This window comes from Taeniopygia guttata, chromosome 2, assembly GCF_048771995.1.
Source record: "Taeniopygia guttata chromosome 2, bTaeGut7.mat, whole genome shotgun sequence".
Classification (NCBI taxonomy): Eukaryota; Metazoa; Chordata; class Aves; order Passeriformes; family Estrildidae; genus Taeniopygia; species Taeniopygia guttata.
In genome coordinates this window covers 128,562,663-128,586,937 of record NC_133026.1, presented here as the reverse complement: position 1 = coordinate 128,586,937, position 24,275 = coordinate 128,562,663, and the positions used below count along the sequence as shown (strand labels likewise).

General features: G+C 43.7%; 1 long non-coding RNA gene across 1 annotated transcript; it reads right to left on the bottom strand.

The window, feature by feature from the left end:
• Window positions 1–15,392: 15,392 nt before the first annotated feature.
• On the bottom strand, window positions 15,393–19,293 carry LOC115493954 (uncharacterized). The gene is made up of 2 exons (XR_003958967.4): window positions 18,961–19,293; window positions 15,393–16,302 (listed from the first exon to the last, which is right to left on the bottom strand). It is a non-coding gene; the product is annotated as an uncharacterized lncRNA (long non-coding RNA).
• Between the last annotated feature and the right edge of the window lie 4,982 nt (window positions 19,294–24,275).

Here is a 24,275-nt window from a genome sequence, read left to right as displayed (position 1 = left end):
TTTTGATGGGTTTCCAACTTGAAGCAGGAAGCAATTTGGTCTGATACTTGAAGATTATAAATCAGTAATACAAGTCATAGCCCAAACACTAAGCAGACGTGAGATCCCTTGTCAAAAGCTGCATCTACTGTTATTAAAACTTCTTGGGCTGAAGCAGCCCTCTGCAGCTGGTGCTGCTTTTCTCTGGAGTGAGTAGAAAGGACTCCAGCACAAGCAAAACGCGCTCCGACCAGGCAGATTAGCGATTACCAAGCTACTGCTTGTCTGCTAGGATTTCCTAGACGGCAGAAAAAGTGAATGGGACTATACTTGGCAGTGGGGTGCAACTTCCATCTAGGATGCAGATTCTTGACTCTGAAGCAGCTCTGATAATCCCAGCTGTAATTTTCCAATGAGGAAACATAAGCCTGGCCATTTGTTACAGAGAAGTGTGATTCCTCTAGGAAGGGCAGTTCTGTTTCCTGGGCTTTTCTTCAACCCCAGCCAGCATTGCCATTCATTTCCAGAGATGATGCTTTCCAAGCCTGGAGTTGTCTGAGTTGAATGCCCCCTTTTAAATGATTATTTTTTCCTGTATCAGCCTGTATAACTGCTTTTATGAGACACGGGGCACTATGAAAAATGCAGAGAACAAACAGACCTCATATGTAAGCAGGATGCCTGTCACTGTGTAATTATGTATAACTGTATAGTTACATAAATGCTTTTCTTGGGGAATCACCAGTGACGGCAGCAAGCTTTGCCTGCCATGTTTTGGCTAGTTAAAGCACTGATTCATCATACTTTGAATACTCCGTTTCCTCCTTCTTCTATGGTAAATGGATTACTGCCTGCAATTTCAGTAGTTATTAATGAAGATGAAAGATAGATCCAGTGATAAAACCAGGTTGTCTGAAGAAGTGGAATGATTTACTCCACTTGTCAAATCTCACAGAGTTACTAGAATATCACTAGCTTGTTTGCAGACTGATTCTTCCTCTTCTTGACAGATGCATTTTTATCAGTTGGGGCAACAAATCTAAGCACACAAACCATGATTTGACTCTTTTGTTCCTCCTCCATGTGAAGTATCCCCCTCCTTCCCTTTATGCCACTCTCCTTGGGCTCATTTTTGCAGTTGCAAAAATGTCCCACCATCTGTTATGCATCAAATTGGTCAAACCTTGAGTGTAGAAATCAGCAAATTTGTGCTCAGCTCTTAGCAGGTGTCATTGTACCACTTCAGGTGCCACCTCTATCTTGTTAGCTCATTCAGCTCTGGATGCAACCTTATTGCTTAGATTGAGAGCAATCCACAAAAGGAGCAATGCCCTGAGAGAGGAGCTGGCTAGGCAGGGATCTGATCTTCCAGTCAGATGGAAACTCCAGAGGAGATGCCAGCGTTGGTGATTTGAAAGCACAGTGTGATCCCCAGAAGAAAGGCGTTGTATTAGTTTAAGATCATTATTATTAGTCATATCATTACCAGTGTTATCATGACTGTTACTGTAACACCTTATTGCAATACTTACACAAGAAGAAATATGCATTGGCAGGTAGAGGGAGGGAAGGAAAATGATGGCTTTGCTCAAGCAAAAGGTGTCTAAATTTGGCATTTGTTCACAATACAGTCATCTTTCTGACATTAGTTCAGTTGGTTAGAGCATGGTACAATAACACCAAGGTTGTGGGTTCAATCTCCCCCCGATGGGTCATTTACTCAAGAGTTGGACTCTTAAGTCCACTCAGCCTCAGAGTATTCTGTAACTCTCAAAGCAGCAGCAGATTCTTTTCTTCCTTGTAAATCTGCATTGTTTTGAGTTAATGCAAGTGCAAACTGCACATATAAAACAGACAACCTGGACAGTAAGTAGATACAAGATCTATCATTAAGAAACTCATGGAGAAATTAATTTATGTACCATTCAGATGAGCAAAGAGTCAACATGTTGGTGCACAGTGCTAGTGAAAGTGCCAAATGTTTCTGTTTTTGTGATGGGAGAATCAGGAAACCAGGCTTTATGGTTGGCCTTATCTGGCTGCTCTGTTTTTTGTCTGTGTACATCATGTTAGAGTAATTTTTAAATATCCTTCCCAGCTTTATGTAACTCTGACCTTACAGGTGAAGACCTGGTCCTGCCCTAGGAATTGCAAGAAGAACTATGTTTGTTGACAAAGGTAGATAATATCTTCAGTGAGTCAGGATGTCAGCAGCTAGGACTTGGACAGGAATTGACAGGAAATTTACACATAGTCCTTCAACTCTGTGGATTTGGCAGAGAGATGACTGAATGAAACACAAAATGACAGAGGGAGAAACCTGGATTCGCTCCCAGAGGAGGAGGTTACGTGAATTGCTCGGTCACGGACTAACTTGTTTCATTCACAGAAAAAATTCTGGATCTCGAGAGAGACAACTATAGTATCCATCCCATTGACATCAGGTGCGGGATTTGTAATTTTCTCTTCTAACCCCCCATTCCTCCTCCCCCCTTCCTGCGCGTTCCCCCTTTGTCCTGCGTTCCCTTATCACTCCCCCTCTCCCCCGCGGTCCCTTGTCCCGACCCTTTGTTCCCTTATCACTCCCCCTCACCACGCGGTTCGGTCCCTGCCCGCCCCTCCCGCCTTTCCCATCGCTGTCTCCGGGGTTTCCCTGCCCCTGTCCCCTGCCTCCCGTCCCATTGGCCACGGCTCATGTTCCCACCCGCCCCCGTCACGGGGTATAACCGACCCTCAGTCGGTGCCCTGGTGGTCTCGGGAACACACTCCCACAATAAACACGTGTTTGCACCTGAGCCCAGTGTCGCCATTTCGTCTGTTCCTGCGCTAGAACTGAGCCTCGCAGAGCCAAAGTGGAAAAGCGGCACCGCCTCTCCTGTCCTCCCGCCGTGCTCCCGCAGGCGCCCACCCAGAGCTGGTCTCGCACGGCAACAATCAGGGACCCTGAGAGACAGCTATCATGTAACCATTGTCTGCAATATACTTAGGAGGGTCTAATTAATTGCTGTAAACCTCCAGTGTGGCTTCACTGAATTCAATCAGTCCCACAAATATCACTGAAACTTCTCTGGTCTATTTTGTAGATAGGATTTACCTATAAAACAAACCCAAGCATTGATGGTATTCATTCAAAATGTCAGTTAATTTTATCCTGAAACAATTTCTTTTATGCTAGAGTTTAAATTTTCATTAGTTCAAGGAATGGACATTCTTTTAGGGTCATGTCTTCCAGATGTGCAGGACTGCAAATCTATAGCCAGTCCCTGCAATAAATTTTCATTTAGACACTTTATGACCTAGGCAAAGAGTACATGTATAAATAGGGAGAAAACTGATAGACTGCTAGAAAACAAGAGTGCCTGCCCTTCCCTGGAAAGGTTAATGGAACTATTGGCCTGTGGGTATCACACTTGCTTGTGGAGTTTTCTTCCCTCCTCCTCCTCAGCCCTGGTTTTGCAGTTGCCATTTGGAGAAATACTAAATGAAATCTGAGTTAATGTATATGTCATGAAATTCTGCTGAACTGAGTCAAGGGGAAAGAGGCTTTTGAGACTAGTCCTGGGAGTTTCTGGCTGCTGCTTGTGCCTGCAGTAGGGAGAGGTGGAGGGAGTTCAGGGTCTTATGAGAGCAGATTCTAAATTAAGGCAGGCTCTGGCATGCGCAGTGGCAAGGAAATGCAATTTGGTATAAACATTGGGGCTCCAAAGTGAGTGAATACCACCTACACTGCTCCCAGGAGGCTCCTGTTTCTCAGGAATGTTCTGGCAACATGTTGCAACCTAGATATTAGTGGCACTTTTCAATTTGCTTTGTCATTTTCAGCAGCAGCTTTTATATAAAAACCATACTAAAATATGGTAGTGTATTAAGGAGAATACACATTTTCATTGCCTCTAAAGAAGTGGGCAGTATTCCGGTGTGCACCTTTGCAGTTTCCACACTTGATTCCAGTGAACAGTTCCTACCCTAAACACTGAATTTCCATCATTACAAAGAAAGGATTCTCAGTAAATACAAAATTGGTAAGTATCAAAATAATACAGCATTTTTCCATTGGACTAAACATGCAGATTGACAGAACTCACTACCTGCTGACCAGGTTCAAAGGTAAATAAGCTAAGAAAGCAAATTTAGACAGAAAAAAAAAATCCTACTCATGCAACACTGTCTAATGAACATTTCTTGCCCTGTGAAATGTTCAATGATAATGTGGATATTTTCCCTCAACAAACACGTGTCAGAAGGCTTATTGATAGCTCCTGTGTATATGAGATCTGCTCTCCTGTTAGCCAGTGCTCTGCTGCTCTCATTTGACCTCATCCCTAGAAGGCTGAAACTTTATTACTGTAATGAATCTTTGTTTCTCCTTCCTTGCACCTGGGGGATTTAAACGTGCTTGTGCCAAGACACCGACTCCTTGCTTGGCTGTATGTAATCTGGGACACATGCAAGTTGATTTCACATGGAAATTAGAGAGGATGGAAGAGATTTGTCACCAGACATTTGTGACCCATGTTACATCAGCCTTTGGGAATACAGTATGTCAGCCAAAATAAAGGCTTGCCTTGCGAAATAGGTTGTTAGCACTGATAAACAAAGCTTGAATAGGAGTTGAGGATCAGGCTAGTGGCCTGAAATACTGAAGTCATTTGGGACCTTGAATTAATATATTTGTCCACAAACATGTTCCTGGTGGAGAAGGGCAGGGCAGCCTTTCCCACCTAGCAAACACCGTGCCCCATCTGATGCCAGCCATTGTGGGAAAACTTTGATCTTGTTTGATTGCTTGTCAGTTCTCAAACTGCCACTATTTTTTATTAAATTGATCAGTACAGAATTAATTAATTTTTGTGCTCCCTTCTGATTCCCAATAGCACTGGCCTTCAGTTTCATAATTTCCTGATTTAATGACTCCTGACATACCTGAGCCAAATCAGAAAATGTGCTTCCCATGGAAGCTCTGCTCTGAAAGTCAGCAGATCCCTTTGCTTTTGCTCTGCTTTATTGATGTGTGTCACTTGAGGTGAGACACAAGTGAGTATTTCTGCCTCCCTTTTAAAGCTCTGCCTAAATGCTTTTCATCAAAGGCTCCCATTGGAATCAGATTTCTCCTTTGTTGTTCTGTTTCCTCCTTTTTCCTCTGGGGCCAAACAGTTCAGCACTGCTTAATCCTGGGAAAACCAGGAAATGAGAGTTACTGGGAGGAGGGGTAGGATTCCTCTCTCCTGTCTTGAGATGAGTGCCTGTGTGCCGCCCCAGCTCATCATCCCTGCTCCAGCTGAGCAAATGGAGAGAGAGAGGAGTCTCCTGGGGGCCTTTCACCCATTCTGAGAGCTGGCTCAGAAAGGTGTGAGGAACCACGTGAATTGTGCCTGAGGAGCACAACTACAGGTCTTAGAAAGATAGAAAAAGACTTAACACCAGGAAGCACTGATTAATGGTCAAGGATATATAGGGCGAACATAGGGAACAAAGGAAATTATATAGCATAGATTGTCTTCTATGTTATTGATGAAGAAGTTCACAAAAATTCTATGAAGATCTTCTCAGTAATTTATTTTTAAGATATTTGTTTTATTTTATTACAGTATATTTAATATAGAAGGCAAATAAATATGAATTCATTAAATTTTAGTATACTTTTTCTTTAAGCTGGTACTTGTTTCACTTGAAACCTTTCTCCCACTTTGCTTTCTATAAATTTTTTTTTTTTAATTTATATTTTTACACAACAAACCAGCAAACCCCAGAAAAAGCTCTCAGGTTAAATCTGCATGACCCCCTTTGCATCTCAGAAATTTTCAGCAACCAGAGGTCAAGCTTCCACCTCTACCCTGAGCACCCTTCATGCATTATTAACTCTCAAAACATTACTGTGCACATTCAGTGTATGTAAATACAGAGCTTGATTTTTATTTACTCCACATAGTACAGCAGAGTTAAAGAGCTTTTAAAGTGCATGTATATAAAAAATTGTTTCTCAGAAAGCTAGTTTATATTTAAAAATCTGGACCAAACCTAGAGCTTTTTACAGTGTAGATTATCTGTCACAATCATTATTTACTATGTGGTCTCAGAATTTATTTACTTTTATTAATTATTTATTGTGTAACACAATAAAAGTAATCCACAAATTATTCTTTGCAGTGGTTCTGCTTCTCTTGACTTCTAAAGCATTATATTAATTTTATGTTTTGCTTTCAACTCACATTCCAGAAGTCACGTGCCTGCTGAATAATCTCAGTTATACTTCTGATTTGCCTTCTGTTTAAAAAAAATGCAAGCAAATTCCCAACCTTCATGATTAGATAGAAACTTGGAAAGACTTGAAACCACAAAAACAAATATATCCCCATTTTGTTACACTTGTGCCTTCTAAGCCCATGCCCGGCTGAGAGGTTTGTTGGGCATGGGAGGCTCCTACTGCGCTGTCAGTTGTGAAAGCCAGACTGCCACCTGAGTAAAGGAGCAAACAGCAATCACAGTCAGGGTTTGGGGTAGAAGTGGCAGATGGCTTTCTATGAAGGTAGTGAGATTGTTTTGAATGTGGAAAAGGAAAGGTGTACAGGAGTCAGGAAGCAGAACTGATAAAGAGAACAGGGGTTGGAACAAGGTTCCTTTGTGCAGAAGGACGCTCAGGGCTTGTCAGTGGATGAAGTGCTGACCACTACAAGTGCAGGGTTGTCCGGAGTGTGTTCCAACCTCACTCCAGGAAAAGTACTGGTATAGAAACAAGCATCCCATTGCACACCCAAGAAATGTTTAAATCCTCTGATCACATCTGAAGCATCAGTAGCTACTTTGTTATTGGAAAGAAGAAAATTAAAACAATTCCATTCAAGCTGTAAATTAAAAGCCCACTGCAGATGTAGATTTCGTGAGCCAAGTTATTAAGAGCATTAGTATGCATATTAGAAGTAATTAAAAGCAAGCAAACAGGAAGAATGCCAGGTGAGAACATACAGGTTGGAGGAGAATTCTCTACTCAATTACATAAGTGTAAATTAATATCTTGTAAATAAATAAACAATCATTTTCTTGGATGAAGTTACAGTCATGCTGCTTGTAAGTAGTGTAACCATAAGCACTGAAAACCAAAACAACAGCATACAATTTATAACAACAAGAAAACAAAAATTAAATGTAAAACAGACCCAACTTGTTTGGCTGTTCTCACTGGTGCCCTGGAAATGAGGTTATCCTCTCTGAGAATGCTGATAATTTGCTGGGCTGGGACTGGTCCGATTTTTTTCTGACTAATGTCATAATTAGTCAATTACTTGAAGATATTTGTCTGAGAAACCTCTGATACTGTTACTTGTTTTTAAAATGTTGTTTACAGTTGTTTGTAATTTATAGTTGTTCATACTATTTTATTGACACACTTCTTCCCTTTTGTGTATGCATAGTCGTCCCTATTTTCTTTACACTAATTCTTTATTTGTGAGTATTCTGTAAATAATTCAAAGAATAACTTTTCATTTCAAGTGACATTCAGCAATTATTTATTCCTTATATTTTATAATGAAGCTGTAAAATGCACCATTTTACTTGCTCCTGACCAAAACTTGAAAAGATTTTAAAACCAGGTATAGTCAACAACAGTTCTCTTTGGATTAAAATAAATGAAGCAGTAGAAGTATTTTCAAGATGTATTTTAATGTCTGAAAGTTGTCTCTCTTGTCATGTAAAAGATGACTCATAGATCTTCCTAGGAAAAAAACTATCCTTCTTGTTTGCTCAAATGCTGACCAATGTTTTAATCCTCCTCAGATTAGTTTATGTGTGTAAAATCGATATTTCAAGGTACTTACAGTACCTCCCAGTGCACACGAGTTACTAACCAAGCTGGGCACCACAGAGTTTCTGCATTCCATCAGGTGTCACAGGGAGCCTTGACTGGTCTGTGCCTGGTCTGGGGGAATTAAGGCCAGGTGAAATGCCAAGCTCCTTAGCTCATCTGCTGCAGAGAACAGGTCTGCAGTGTGCCTGCTCAAGTCTTGTTATGGGAATAAATCTGACGTGCCTCACTTACTAAGTCAGAGACAGTCTGCAGTGTCTCAATATGCAGTGATATCAAATGTATCACAGAAGCCAAAAGCACGATTAGGTTGCAAAGGCAAACACAAAAATGTAAGAAATGCCAGAATTAGGATGCTTACTCAACTGACATTTGTTTCCTGGTAGCAAATTATTTATGATACATTTATCTCTAGTCACATGATCACCCGCCGGTGTTTTCTCCTGCCCTGGTGCTCAGGATGAGCTGTTTGTTTACTCTGTGCTGAGTGTACCCAGCTCTTGGTTAGTGTACACTCTTCAAACCCTGCTTTGGAGACAGCTACGTATTCTTACTCAGGATTTTTCATATGATTGTATTGCTGGAGTAGCTCAGCAAAATGGAAGATGTGCAGAGTCCTCAACATTTCCCATCTGCAGATGTTTGACCTGACAATTGCAATGACACCCCAAGGGGTAGGAGAGGGGGTGTTTTACCCACACAAGGGAGAGGGGAGGACAAACCAAGGGCAGTTCCCTCAGGTGTTAATGCAGAGAAGCCCACCCAACTTACCATCAAATTCAAAGCCTCCTGCACAGACACTCCATCTCCATCCATAATTTCTTGCCCTGATGTGAACCTCCTCTACCTCTTCCTACAACTTATCCCACCTATATTCTGTAGATCAGGCCCTACACCTCTCACAGTTTTGCATTTATACTGCGCAACTTCTTTATGGCTACATTCACAGCTCATATTAGAGATGTAAAATTACAATCTCCCCATAGATTTGACATCTAGCCCTTGCTGGACTGACATTCTCTCCTCTAACTGCAGGTAAGGTCATGGCCACCTTGGGCTGGAGCACACTCAGGAAATCAGATATCATGTACTGCTGATGTTTTTTAACTGCTGAAGAACATAATTTACCAGATTTCCCTGATTTACCTGTGAAATTGCAAAAAGTAGATCACTGAAAAGAATTCATGCTATCATGACAGACTTCTGAGCATAGAGAAATTAACCTTCCTCAAAGAAAAAGTCACTAGTGTCTTACTTTAATACAGACAAATTTGTCTTTTCCTCTAGCCTCACAGCTGTACTGTTCTGTCTAAAATGCTCCACAACAATTCAGCAGGAGGCAGAGATTCAGAATGAAAATTTTCAGTTCAAGTTTGAGAAAATCATAAACAACAGAAAACAAGGCTCCTAAGGGACATGCTGAAGGCCTTAATAACAGATGCTTTCAGCAGCTCTGCTAATAATAAGCTGTGGGAATTGGTGGTGTTAATTTTAAAATGATTTTCACATTTAAATTTTGATGGGACTTATTGGTTAGATGCTGGGTGCAGGGCAGATAAAGCAAATAGTGGGCAGACCTTCTGGGGTATTTCAACAAAACTCCTTTCACATTTAAGAGGAGGATGAGGCGTGTCTGCATCAGAGATGAAGATTTGAGGCATGTAGGTCTGTTCTTCCACGTGACTGTTTCAGTGCCTTTGTCAGAGCAGCCCGTGGTGCTGTACCCATATGACACACCCCCGTGCCCCATACTTGCCCTTTCAGAGAGCACTCCCCACATCGTATGGAGACTTACCCTGCAGGCTTGGGCTTTTTCAGGATGCCTGTCAGTCAGATGCTGCTTAGGAAGCTCCAGGAGCTCAGCTTGGGGTGACTGATGGGAATTTTCAGTTGCCTGGCTGGACAAACCCAGATTTCTCTTCAGTATTTAGAAGAGGGTTATAGACTATTAGGAAGTGACCTCAGCTGACGGGTATATCATGTTCTTTCATTCTATTCACTTACAGCATTTACAACATCTCCCCATTATCGTTTAGGCTTTTATAACTCTTAATGACCCTTTTATCAGAGCAGCAATAACCAGTAAATCCTCTTTAGCATTTATTGCCCTGTCTCTAATACATAAAAGGACCAATTTATAACAGCTCATGAATGCTGGAGATTATTTTCCAAACTACTTCTTCAAATCTCACTACAAAAATGCGTGCTCTGATGAAGGCTCTGTTTCTGTGGTTCGCTCAGCATCAGCCCTAAATTAAATTCACCAACAATATGCAATGAACTTTGTGTACTGCATGCTGTATGGCAGAGAGAAATGAGAAACCAGAAATACAAAATGCCTTCTCTGTAGGGAGGTGTTCCTTTCCCTGCCCATCTCCTGCCAGCATCAGTTTTGTCCTTAGCTGCCAGGAGGAGTTTCAGGCCTGAGCACAATCAGCAGGCACTCTGGGGACAGGGGACGCTACTTTGTCAACAGCCATCACAAAAAGTACAGGTGGACCTTGTACATCTGATGTGGTGCACTCAGCAGTCAGATAACTAAAACCAGTTTGCTGATTTGTCTGAAAATGGTGGAAAGAAACAGGCACCACCAGGGGAGGCTTTATCCCATCCTGCAAGAGGTGCCTGGGAGAGACAGCTCAAAGGTGCGCAGTCCCAGCTGCCCTCCTCTTGATGCCTCTGGCTGGCAACAGTCATCTAACTTCAAAACACCTAAAATTAGATGTCACTAATCTCTATGCCTTCATTTGCAGTGATGACAACATAACTTTGAAGCTATCTCTGTTATTACAAACAGAAACAAAACTCCAAAGATAACTTGTTTACTCATTTTTGTAATTTTTGCCCAACATGCAGTAATGTCCTGCTTTCCCTGTAGGACATTCAATAGATTGACATTAGTACCTTTGGAAGGTGTGTTTTATCTTGGTTTATCTACAGGTAGAACACATGCAGCCACAGGACTCTGCAGAGAAACTCTCCCCTGCACTTCCAAACCCCATCAATTAGAACACAACAAAATAGTCCTTAGGAATCATTTCAAACTGAGCTGGTAATGAAAGCAGCCTAAGGATTCTCTGTGCTCCTGGCAGCAGTTTCAGTTTTGCTAATTCTGTCTCTAGACGCCAGACTTGGATTTGATTCAAAGCCCAGCACTGGAAAGACTTGAGCAGATTTTGGACAGGGATATAGATATTTCTATGGGGTGAATGAAGCACTGTACAAAGATGTCCAGTGCTAAGTGAGCCACTACCTAGGCTGGAGGCTGATGTTGCTTGTGCTGGTTATACACCGTATCCCAGCTAAGTAGCTTTGATGAGAAACTGTCTATTTTGACCTGGGCAGAGAAGCTCCATTAGGGCAGCAGTTTTTCCCCAAGCACCTCTGTGCCATGTGGAGCCTGTTCAGTTCTGTTATAGCAGGGTCTGTGCCACAAGGACCAGACGTGCTCAGCTCATCCTATTTCCCATCTTCTCTGTTGCCCTCTCATTGTTCTACTGAGGTCTACTGCCAGGTCCTCCCATTTTTCTCTTTGCTCCGGCTGACCCTCTTCTCCTCTGCAGAACTACAAACCAAACAGCTCCCAAAAGAACTTTTCATTAATATAATTTATTAGCTAAATCGTTCCTCTGACCTATTTCTTGTTCAACTAGCATATCTCCCCATCCACTCAATATAATTTGCACAGCACCTGAACTCTGCTGCTGGGGTTTAAATGGCCTGACATATATCACTGAGTCAGAGGATATTAAGAGAAAGGTGAGAGGATTATTGGCACCCTGCCACTGGGATCAGATTGGATTTCTTGTCCAACCACTGAAACGTGGTTGTATAAAGAGGTTTTACACAGGCTTGGTTTAGTCATTACTCAAAGCTTGACCACTTGAAAACAACATGGGACTTTCACTAAGGATGGGGGACGTCACCATGTAAGGAAGCCTTTCTTGTATACATTGTCCTGTTGATTTTTGGAAGGAGGTGATCCCCCTAAGGCTCTGCAGGTGGGGCTGGCCAGGAATGCTGTGCTGGAGCACTCTGGAGCTGTAGTTGCATCAACACTTTTCTCCTGCCTGGCTGCAATGGTCCATTGCAAAAGCCATTACCAGCAGCCTGGCCTTGCCTGTCAGTCTGCACATGGTCCCAGGTACTCCCATTGCTGTGATTTCTTATTTTCCATCACGGTTCTCTCGCCAATGATCCTCTTGTTTCTGACTTTAAGGAAGTACCAAACACTGGGCTGTAGGTTTTCACTGGTGATTAATTTTGTTGTATAATCTTCTCCCCCTTTTCAATTATAGAACGTCAAAGGTATAAACACAGCCATTGTCCTTTCCAGAAAACATCCATTCTTTTTGTTCTTTTTCCCGGGAAAAAAAGGCCTGCTGATGTCATCGGTCTTGCTCAGGATCTTTGTAATTGGCCCCTTTCTGTTTGGCTCCTCCTTCCCTCCCCTCATCTCTCATCCCCTACTCCATACTGAGAGGTAACCAGGGAAACCAGGAACCATGGCAACCCAAACCAGGATAATTTTTCTCTGAGGAAAAAAATATAAGCATGCAAAATCCCTTTAATGTTTATACCAGGCAACTGTGTCTGAATCTTCTGTTTCCCTCCTCTTTGGCGCGAGGAAGCCATGGGCCTGCCTCCTCTTGCTGGGGCTGCCCTTGCCATGAACCCTGGAGGTGAAGCTTCGCCCAGCCAAAACCCTCGGCTTCCCATGCCCCCACAAAGCCACTGTGGCAGCCCACCACACTCAATTTGCACCAGTCCTGACCCACCAAGAGCAGTCAGACGCACTAAGGCAGTGCACCCCAGGTTACAGGGAGCATCTGTCCCCATCTCTGCATGCTCCTTTTGTTTTGAATGTTTTGAATACATTTCTCAACAGGACACAGGGAAGTGTTTCTTTCACTAACTGGAGATGGAGAGCTTGGGCCCAGAAGGTTTAGGGTCTGGTTTTCAAAGGATGAGCCAACTAGGCACTTCTCTGTAGCTCTGGATGTACCTTGTCACAAAATGAGTCTGTGATGGAGGATAGAAAAGTGGGTCTTCCCACACCCACTGAATCGGTCACTCCCAGATTCCAAACTGTTTGGATGAGAGGCAAGGATTCCACCCTGCCAGGCAAGTCCAAGAACATGGAATTCCAGAGCACAGAATAAACATTTTTGTTACTATGCAGTATAATGACAGTATTGGAGTGGTGCTGTCATCACTGCTTCTCCAAAATATGGGAAAGAAGGGCAGCCAGCTGTAGAGGGGGACACACGATGGCTCTGTTCTCTCTCTCTGCTTTTCCCTCAAAATGGGGCACAGGGTGACACTGCCTCACTGATGCTCAGTGCCCAACAGCAGGGTTGTGCTCGGGAATAGGAAGCATCACCCTTGGGCAAAGCTCTCAGGGCTCAGCCCCTGCTCCCTATCCCTCACCCTTCAGCCAGGCCAGTCTCCTCAGGGGTTGGTGGTAAGATCCCAGTCCCTTGGAAACCCCAAGGCCACTCCTTCTGCAAGGTTACTGTAGGGACCACTGGGGCTCCCTTCCCAACAGGCTACTGCAAGTACTGTTCTTGGTGGGGTACAAGAGGTTTTGGAATCAGCTGTGGAAACTTCAGGCAGCATGCCCAGCACTGTTCAGAGGCTAAGTCAGCAAAGAAATAACTAGCAAGTTTTGCTACTCTCGAAGTGTACAAGAGACAAACTGCTTGACTTCTAGCTTATTTCCAAAATAGAATGCTGACTGTAAGTTGCCTTCTTTAGGAGAAAAATGATGAAAGAAGTAATAAATTGTACACATTTATTTTTGAGTTTGCAGATGAGGGAATGTCAAGCAGTGGTTGGGATGAAAACAAACAAACCCTGGCAAGCAGCTATTTTTATAGAATAGTTTTGTGTTGAAATTTCTATAAGTTGGCAACAGAGTCATCATGAGACCTTTAATCCGGATAAGACTATGCCAAAATCTTCAGGAAACATCTTGCATGTTAATTTTTTTACTTACAAAACAGGGGAGAGGGAGGGAAACGAAGACTTAGGGAAACATTTGCAGACCTACAGTGTCTGCTCTATAAGGCACCAAATGCTTTTTATTCTGTGGACATAAATGGGACTTTTCCCAAACCTGTCACTTGCTAATTCAAATCTGGGGTAGCTCCAAGTCAGTTCTTGCAGCAGATTTGCTTGCAGCTGGGGGAGGAAGATGTCACCAGGCCGAGTAAGCAAAGTTCACGAAGCCGAAGGACCAGTCTGGGATATCTCACCTTTAAGGTCAATGAGCCTGTTGAGAAAAGACTGGCTCTCCAGTGCAGTTGTTTTAAAGAGACATTGTCAAAACTCTGGTGATTATGTTGTCCCTGCCTCCTGCTTCCCGGCCAGCGCCCAAACAAGGTCTGTGCAGGAGAAACACTGAGCCAAGAGGACATCTGCTGCGTCCACAACTGCAGCTCCAGGCCCAGTCCTCTGGGAAGTGGCTTCTTTATCGATGTTTGCTGTTTGTGCTTGATGTCTGGGAAATTTCTGGACTTTCTTAGACTTCACTGTATGCCATAAAAGCATTGCTGTGTGCATGCATGCATGTGTCTGTCCCTAAAATCTGTACTCTGAGGAAAATATTTTAGATTGGTTCATAAAGAGAAATTATTTTGTGCTATTAGAGCCCTTGCCATTGCCCCAGATAGTTTCTGGCCAATAAGACCTGTCAAAATTCTGTTTCTTAGAGTTGTTCTGTTGAAGTCTGTCATCTGTTGGAATCTGCTGGCAGAGGGGAGGAAAGGGTTACCTACTATGTGAGAACGGAAATTTAAGACGGGAGCTTTATAACTGGCTCTGTGATGTGAACATTAGATAGTAATGTCTCAAAAGTAAACTATTTAAGCAGCTCCAGTTTCTATGCTAAATTGACTCTAGTGTGTTTGTAACCAAAGGGACAGCTGCTTCCTGAAGAGCCTCTCTTAACACGTATAAGGATTAACTGGTTTTGTGTTGAGATTATTGAGATCAACTTGATGCACTTATTTTATTCTGATTTGTTTTCTCATTTTATTTATTGTTAATAGCTTCACTTTAGAAGCATCTTTTCCTTGATTTTACTGCCTTTCTTTGAACTCAATTTCTTTTAGTAAATAGGGCCAGAGGGGTGTCAGAAATGGATGCCATCTAAAAACTTGACCAACTCCTCCAAATTTGCCTATAGAGCCTATAGATCTTGTTCAAAAGATTCATAGTGAATTTTTAATTTTTCACATTTTCATGCACTTCTGCTGCTACAAGTAGTTGAGCACTGAGGGAAGTTTTCAAAGCAGTGTGTGAATAGCACACATTAAGTCATCTGAGTATTTCAGAGGTTTTTTGCAGAGGTCATACCTGTCCTGAGCAGCAAGTGGGTCTCCTCTGAAGTGCTCTCAAAGGACTCCACATGTTCATCTTATAAGGCACATGCCTTATTTACATTAAAGGCATGGCTGCACCATGAGGTTACATTTAAAACCCATCAGCTGCTAATTAGCTTTTGTGCCCATTGCATACTCATGGAGCCAGATAGATGAAAGACATATGCCAAGCACTTTGGAGGCTGAGAGAGAGGGAGAGAAAATAGAGCAAAAGCTGTGACAAGACATGAAGAAGGAACATCATTTATAGCCATGTCCAGGATGGGGCAGGGTCAGAAACATTGAGGGAAATAAAAAGTCTGTCTGAAATGACCAGCAGCAACCAGCAACCACCATAACCCTGCCCAGAGTGAAGAGCCTCAGAGAGCAGGTGAGGAAAAAGACAAGGGCAAGACAAGAGCCTTAGGAGGTGCCCATGTGTGCCACCAAGGAGCCAAAGAGGGCCCCACTTGAGCCTGGGGCTGGAGTCTTGCAGTATGGCTCCTTTCCAGACAACAAGGTTCACATGCACGGCACTGGGCTAGCAGTCATCCTGTGTCTTTCTTCTCAGGACAAGTCCTTTGACAACATGACTTCCAACCTTCCCAATGAATCCTCAGGTGAATCTTCATAGCTCTCATAGAATGACACCAAGAGATGATCTTATTCTGTGACATGGGACTCAGCTGCCTCTGATGGACCTGTGTTTAAGCATACTATGCATCCTCCTAAATACCTCTGCTTGTTGTCTTCATGATGTTCAAACTTCTTCCTCTGAGGTTGCATTTCCCTTACGATCTCTTTATCCCTTTATAAAATATAATGTAATAATTTCAATTTAATAATAATTCCAAAATATATTCCAACAATTCCAATAATTCCAATTTATTCCATTGTAAAATATATTCCAATAATTCCTTGGGCTCCGGATAGTGCTTGCAACTGGGAATAATAAATCTGCATTCTGTTCCTAGGTACAACTGGCTGGGATACATGTCCATCCATTAGATGATGGGTGTAATCATTGTCTGGGTGTTTCTGCCACACAGAGGAGAGGTGTCTGTTTCCCACGCAGAGGGCTCAAGTGCATGCTCCTGATGATGATGAGAAGAAGGAATTAATCCCCTGATGAGAACCCTTGGAGGTTTGATGCTGGAGCTGGAAGGCGTGAGAAATGATAAGACATTGATTAGGTCTCTGAGTCAGCAGCAGACGCACCCTTGCCATGCCACCAACTGGTCTATTAGCTCTCCTACTTGTTTGTTACCTAACTTATCTTCCTGACTCATCCCAAACCCAGCTGACACAGAGATAGGCAAACTACACACCACGGCCCCTTCGGCCGCCTCTGGTACACCTTCTGCTGCCCTGTAACTCCTGTGAGGATTAACAACTTCTCTTTGCCAGACAGGGTAACAAAAAAGGTAAAAACATTGTGAGTGTAAGGAGGAGAGGGAATCCTGGAGACAAAAAAATGAGCTAAGATTGCTCCTTGGAGAGGAAGAGGGTTTTTTTAAAAGAGATAATTCCCTTTTGTGCACTTCTGGTAAAACTGTGTTATGTTGGCACCATTCCCATATTTCAGTGATGGTGATGGTCTCACCATGAGCGAAGCAGCAACCTCTGTAGTAGTAAGGCACAGGTAATATGCAGTACAGTCTTTCATCTCTTTCTGGATATGACAGGGTTCTGGCAATACTTAATTTTTTAGTTTTGTTTGAAGAACAGGTTAACATTTCACAGTGCCAGATTAAAGCCAAAGGACCAGCATGGAGGTCATAGTCACCCCCGTTCTAGAGGTCTGTGAGCATCACCATTGCAGCTAGTCTCTGCTCCTTACTGGTTCTGAGCTCATTTGGACCCAAAATAGTGTCCTAAGCTCCTCTGCAATTCCTTTTTAACTAATATGCTTTAAGATTAGTGCAGCAGTCATGGGCATGGAGATACAGAGGAAAAATGGAAAGGGTACAGAATACTTCCATCTTCTTCCCTGGCATCAGGTATCCTCAAACAGTCCTTGACAGCTTTGAAGAAATCAAATAATTTTCATCATTCTGTGAATTTGCAAGGGGAAAACAAGAGACATTTTGTGCTGCTGGTTGAGAATAGCACAGGGAGTAGATCTCACCTTTCAGCACATTCTACAGGAGCCCAATGGGAATCCAGCCAGGCTCAAGGGAGCTGCAGAAAGTGATTATATGGGCTTTGATGGGACTTGACAGCAGGCGGAGTTGGGGATGGGCAACTCCTGGTTTGATGGGCATGGTCCCCCCTGCATTCAGACAAGTGAGTCCATCTCCAGGTTCTGCTGGAGTGGGCTACATTATCCCATAAATGTAGCAGGGTGGCATCTCTGGCCTGGAGATTTGGATTATATTCACTCTGCCTTTTCAATGTTCAGGTTAGTCTTTCTGGTTGGTGTAAAGCTGCAGGCTTTAATTTTTGGTGCAGTGTTCCCACCTCCTTTGTGAAGTCCCAGTAGTCTGTCTGAGAAAGGCATCTGGTCATCTTCAAAATGGTGTCCCAATCTTACAAGGAGGTGTGTGGGTGACCAAGGTGTTCTCAGAAGCAAGGAGGGCTGCCAGAGCAGTCATCTCCCGGCTCTAATGAGCAACTGTCAGCATTTTGTACCAGGCATAGCAACTTCCTTCTGACCATAATTTTTCTTACCTGGGACAGAAATCCACAAGTGTCCTTTTGTGTTTGAATTTTGACAAGGAGATCCTCAGCAGCCTCTGTCTGAGGCAGTTCCCCTTTCCCACCCCTTGTGCGGCCACAGTGTCGATCCAAAGTGCACATGAAAGCTTAGCCTGAGAGTATGTGCTACTGCTATTGCACATGTGAAAACTGAATTCATTGCAAAGGAGAGAGACTTATGGGAAAGAGACCCACTTCCAGGTTTGCCCCACACTGCTGCTCTTGGAGGCAGAGACATTCACCAGAGTTGAATCATCTGCAGGAGGTGTACCTGGAAGTCAGAAAACTGTTCTGCTTATCAACTCACAAGTGTGGGGATGTGATTTCATGTCACAGGCTCTGCCTGGGCTGGCAACAGTTGGTGCTGGCTGGGCACAGGTGAAATTTCAACTTTACCTGCTAAGGCACACGAAGTCTGCTCCATGTTTTGTAGCTTCTAAAATTTATGGGAAATCTGTTGTTATTCAATGTCATTTCTGCTGCAGTCAGGGGATGCTGAACATCCCTGACTAAACTGCTGGGAGGCTATGGTAGGCATGTGATCCTAGACCTCTGAGTTTTCCATCCTGGACTTTCAAACTTTGCCTTTACTTTTTTTTTTTTTTTTTTGCCCACATTGTTCCACTCTCTCTACAGCTGAAGTGACGTGGAAATTCTTATGGATAAATATTCAGGACGCTATTTAAATAGGCAGCTATATCTTGCAGATCATATGCTTTGCTATGTTGCAAATGTTGCCTTTGGTACTGTACAGTGTGAATTATGGATATGTGTTGCATATAGTCTGGGATAGGCCCATACTTGTCAATAGATGGCAAGATATAATCAAACTAGACTAGATTCACAGTTCTTCCAATTCCTCAGCAGGGCTTATTTCTTTGTGAAAGCAATATATTTGCACATTTTTCCCAATTACGGGGATATCTGACCTTGCAAGAAAAGCACTTAGATGGCTGTAGCACACCCTATTCCTTATCACTTGCTCAGCTGTATTGGTAAATTAACCAGATGGATCCAAACTATCCTACAGCCTAGTGTGAAGGAATATGCAAAACTCCAAATCCAGATTCCAATCTGTTAGCAAACAACAAGTTTATGTAGTAAAATGTCAAACCTAACCCTTGTCTTCAAAACAGTCTTCCACTTGGATGTTCCAAATCCTGGTCCAAGCTGGGGCTGAGTGCTGGGACACTGAGCAGCACTGTGGTGTTTCCAGAAGCTGCTCATGGAAGCTTCCTCCAGACACTGAACCCACCAGGTGCCAGATGATGCTGGGATCTGCATCTGTTTGGCCAAGTCTTGGTGTAAACCCCTGTGTGGTGGGATGAATTAGGCCCTCAATGGCTACAGAGAGACATTGGAAATAGGAGTTTATATTTACAGAGTACATTTCATCCCAAAGGACCCTAAATCACACTGCACAAACTTTACATAAACAGCAGAACTGAAATGCAGCTGCGTCAGGAATGGAGGGTGGCAGCCAGCTGGCATGTGTTAGCAGGACAAAAATAAGCCACTATTTTTGGCCAAGGACATCAGGGCAAACCCCTCTATTGCAAAAGTGCCTACCAAACTTCAAAGTGCAGTTTTACTCTAAATAGTCATGGTGGATAAATAGATCTTTTGTAGTCAGTTGACTTGTTCCCAGGCACATCTGGGGAATTCACTCACTAAAATAAGGATTTGCTACATTTTATGCCAGCTAAGACTGTAGAACTTCTTCACTCAAGATAGCACATTTCTACTCCAGTCACATTTGCAGAATTGGAAGCCTTTTTTACACAGACCTTACTATTGAGGACACAGAAAAAGCTGCTCTGGCTCTCTCTGCTGAACTTACCCTGAACTGGCACATCTGGAAATTAACATATTCTGTTGTTAGCTAGGCAAATTTGTTAATTAGAAAGACAATTTTTCACAATGCCTATCAAGGTAACTTTTCAGAATACAACTGACCTTTAAATATCAGTGTGGAGAGGCCAGGACATTTAAAGATCTTGCCACAAAGCCCCTCACAGAGCAGGCTGTGCAGCATCTCTCAGGTCTCTGGGCTATCCAAACACTGCACAACACTGAAAGGCATGGTTCCTTACAGCAATGTTGCCTATGAAATGCACAGTATTTTTACAGATACATATTTACTTTGAGGCCAGGAGGGTATCTATACTTACAGAGTGCACTGCAACTCAGAGAACCCTGAATAACCCTCCAGGATAAGTTGGCCTGTGGCAGCTGGTGGTTCCCTGTGGGCCTCCTCCCATGCCTCCATGTTGCGTTAAAGCTGAATCCTGCACTCTGGCATTCACCCTCCTGAGCCATCTCATTGCCCTGTTATGCCATTTACCTTTTGTTAACAATTTTTAAGTGACATTTGTCTCTCAGAAGAAGTGTAGGTAGTCCAAGTAGGACATACACTGCAGAGTCCTGGTAATAAGGCTTTCATAAAGTTATTTCCACAAGCCTCCAGATTAATTGGAAAGCAGCATTAAAAGCCATTTGGGCTCAGAGTAGGGCTGCAGGGGAGGTGGGCAGCATTTCAGGCGCCCAAAGCACAGTGCCTTCTCTGGGTTCCAAAATTTTTGATTATTTCTGCCTCTGCTGAGGCAGAACATCAGCCTGTCTTTGTAGTAGAGGTGCTCCATTCCTTCCTGGGCCTTTCTCTAGACCCACTCTAATAGGTCCATATCTTTCTTGTACTAAGGTTTCCAGAACTGGACACAGTACTCCAGGTGGTGACATTGTGGGGCAGGGTAGAGGGGGAGAACCGCCCCCCTTGATGAGCTGGCCCTGCCTCCTTTGACACAGGCCAGGATGCAGTCAGCTTTCTGGGCTGTGAGTGCACACTCTTGGCTCATGCCCAGCTTTCTTCCCTGAGAATATTCAAGTCCTCACTATAGGACTGATCTCAATGACTTCTTCCAATCTGTGCTTATATCTGGGATTGCTCTGAACCAGGTCCAGCACTTTGCACTTGGACTCGCTGAATTTAAGGAAGTTCTTATGGGCCACTTCTTGGGTCTGTCCAGGTCCCTATGGAAGTGACCCTGTCCTTCTTTTGTGTCATCTGTACTGCTCAGTTTCAGGTCATCTGCAAACATGATGAAGGTGCACTTGACCTCACTGTCTGTGTCACTGATGAAGATATTGAAGAGCACTGGTCCCAAGATAGGGCCCCGAGGGGCGCAACACATTGTTGGCTTCATCCTAGACATAAAGCCATTGATCACAACTCTGGCTGCATTCATTCAGCCAATTCCTTACCCATTGAATGGTACACCCATCAAATCCATGTCTCTTCAATTTGGAGATAAAAAAATCATGTTAGAACATACTGAAGGCCTAACAGAAGGCTACATAACTAATGTCTTCTGGTCTTCTCCTATCAACTCTTGCCATCACTCCAACACAGGCCATTAGATTGGTCAGGCATGATTTGCTCTTAGTAGACATGTGCTGGCTGACACCTCCTTATCTTTTATGTGCTTTAGCAGATCTTCTAGGAGGTTCTGCACCATGGTGTTCCCAGGCTCAGCTGGTCTGTAGCTCCCTAGATCTTCCTTTTTTCCATTTTTAAAAATGGGAGTGATGTCTCCAGTTTTCTGATCACCAAGGGCTTCACCTGACCACCATGACTTTTCAAATATGATGGAGAGTGACTTAGCAACAACATGGACCAGTTTCTTCAGGACCCTGGGATGCATCTCCTTAGGTCCCATAGACTTGTGGCTATTCAGCATCATCGAGTGATCCTGAACCACTCTTCACCTACAGAGGGAGGGGCTTCACTCCCCCCACACCCACCCAGAGGATCAGGGATTTGACAAGTGGGAAGTCTGACTGTCACTGAAAATTGAGACAAAAAACTCATTGACTACCTCAGCCTTCTCCATATCAGTATCACCCTTCTTGCTTATCACAGGGGCTACACTCTCCTTGGCCTTTTCTTTTCTGACCTATGTACTTATGGAATCCCTTCTTGTAATTCCTTATATCTCTTGCCAAGTGCTGTTCCAGCTTTGCCTTGGCTGTCCTGACCCCATTCCTGGACATATGAACTGTGTCCCTGTACTCGCCTCAGGTCACCTGTCTCTGCTTCCACTGGCAGTGCATTTCTTTCTTACTCTTCAGTCTGAGGAGCAAATCCATGTCCGTTTCTGGCCCGCCTTGCTTGATTTCCTACACATTGGAAGAGCACTCTTGCACTCTAAGAAAAGAGGCCTTGAAGAGCTGCCAGCACTGGTCATCACCTCTGTCCTCAAGGACAGTTTCCCAGTGAATGTTATTTGCCAACTCCTTAAAGAGCTGGAAGTTTGCTCTTGCAAAATTCAGGGTTTTGACTTTGCTCCTTTCCAGGCTCACACTCCTTGAAATCACAGATCTCAAGATCTGGGCCTGAGAGGACCTAAGAGTGAAGAAAAGGAGAACAAATAAAGAAACATTTGGTGACCTTACCCAAGCTCCAAGAAATGGGGAAATGTGCAGGACAGGGCTGTGATGCTCTGGGAAGAGCAGAGTCCAGGGAATGCAAGACAGATCTCTTCCTTGTCAAAGAACCAGTGCAAAAACTGTTCATGGAGGTGGATCCACCTTTGATGTTGTGAGCAGATTACAGAGCCACATCACACCATGTCACATGTTCCCAAAATTCCTGGAAAGGAAAGCTGGTCACACACACTGGAAGACTCTCCACAGCATGCCAGGAGCACTCAGCTCCATATACCAGAATCTCCCTTGTCCTTTATTAAGCCCCTTGCCTTTGCTCTGTTTGCACAGCATTAAAGCACTGCACTTTCCAGAGAGAAAAAACTTTTGTCAAATATTTGTAATTTTAAAGCTGAATTTTACTTTTTTTTTAATGCACCAGCATTAGCCAACATGTAATCCAATATATAAAATTGATCATGACCTTAAGTTTTTGGAATGATGCTGCAGGCAGGGAGAGAGGCCCCACAGGCCAGCAGGCAGGCACTCAAACTGATTTTGCACAACTTGAACAGTTTTATACACTCGTGAGCGTACACAGGCACTTTGAAAATCTTACTGAGCAATAACAGAGAGCCTCCCTCTCTTCTCCACTCCCTGCCTCCCAACACAGGACCCTGCAGGGAAATGCACTGTGTATTTCCCCCAAGCAGACTTGAAGCCATGGCAGTATGAAAAATTAATAAAGGAGTACAAAGTGCATTAACAAAGGCTGACATATTTCCCACAGTTAATTGACATCCCCTATTTTATTTAAAATTAATAAAAGCTTTCCAAGCATGCAGAACTTGCACATCACAGCAAAAGAGATGTCTCACACAGCTCATCAGATCATGTCACTGTATTAGTGATACTGCATAACAAAAATCATGACAAATATTCCCAGTATTATGTCAGGCCTGTATCCAAGGTGTTGCTCTCAGCATCAGTGCAGGAGGGCTGTCTGACACATGCTCTGGAAATTGCCACTCTGATGGTTGAACACAGGCTGCTAAGGCAGCCTTGAAACACCTAAACCCTGGCCTGCAGCTGAGGCCAGTCCCTGCCTCTCTGGTGCAGTGAGGGGAGTGATTACCCTCAGCTCATGGAGCCTGGCTGGTGTCCCCACACAGCTTGTGGTGATGGGGAACTGCACTGCACTGCTGGCCTGTCACTGCTCCTGCTGTCATTAAATGGATTTTTCTATGGTCTAGATGTCCCACCAATGCCTAACTGAGCCACACATAGAACCTTCTAGAAACTAAAGAAGAAACCCTGGAGTGCTAATGACCCTCTTCAGTGGGATGTCAGTCCTTTTGTTTTCAGTAGTAGAGTCAGGTGACAATCTGGTGAATTGTATTCACTGCTAAGACCTCTTTGAGGTTTCCAGAAGGCCTGAAGTAGAGCAGACAACTCCTAGATAAAGTTGTACTGGAAAACTGTTAGGCTGGAGGTATCATCAGTGGCATAGCCCAAGATGGGACTGGTCCAGGTAAGCAGGAGTGATCCTGTTCTTGGGTGGTCTGCCCCATCGAGGCCAGGGCTGCATCCAGTTACCTGTGCCTGGTTATAGCTGTTAAGTGCAAGCCTTGGCTCAGGCATAGCAACAGCAAGAGCTGTGCCAGGCCAGTGAAATTAGGGACTCTCATAGGTGACATTAACAATGCTCCAAGACCTGGGGATTTCCACATGCTGCCCTGACAACACCTCTCTGGATGCTGATGACTGTGTCCTTTTGAGCAGGCAGTATAATGCAATATTTCTCAGGTAACTGCATGTGGAAAAGTGCTTTTTCACACCTTGAAGCATGCTCTGTGGGCCAGTGGTGGCCCTCTGCATACTCCTCTCTGCTCTTCCAAGCTCATGACAAGGAGGGAAGACGTAAGAAATGCACTTCTACCAGAAGAGCATCATATTGAACTCCTGCTTCTCCTCTGCATCCTTATACTTGTGGCACTGCTGCAGGGTGAGGA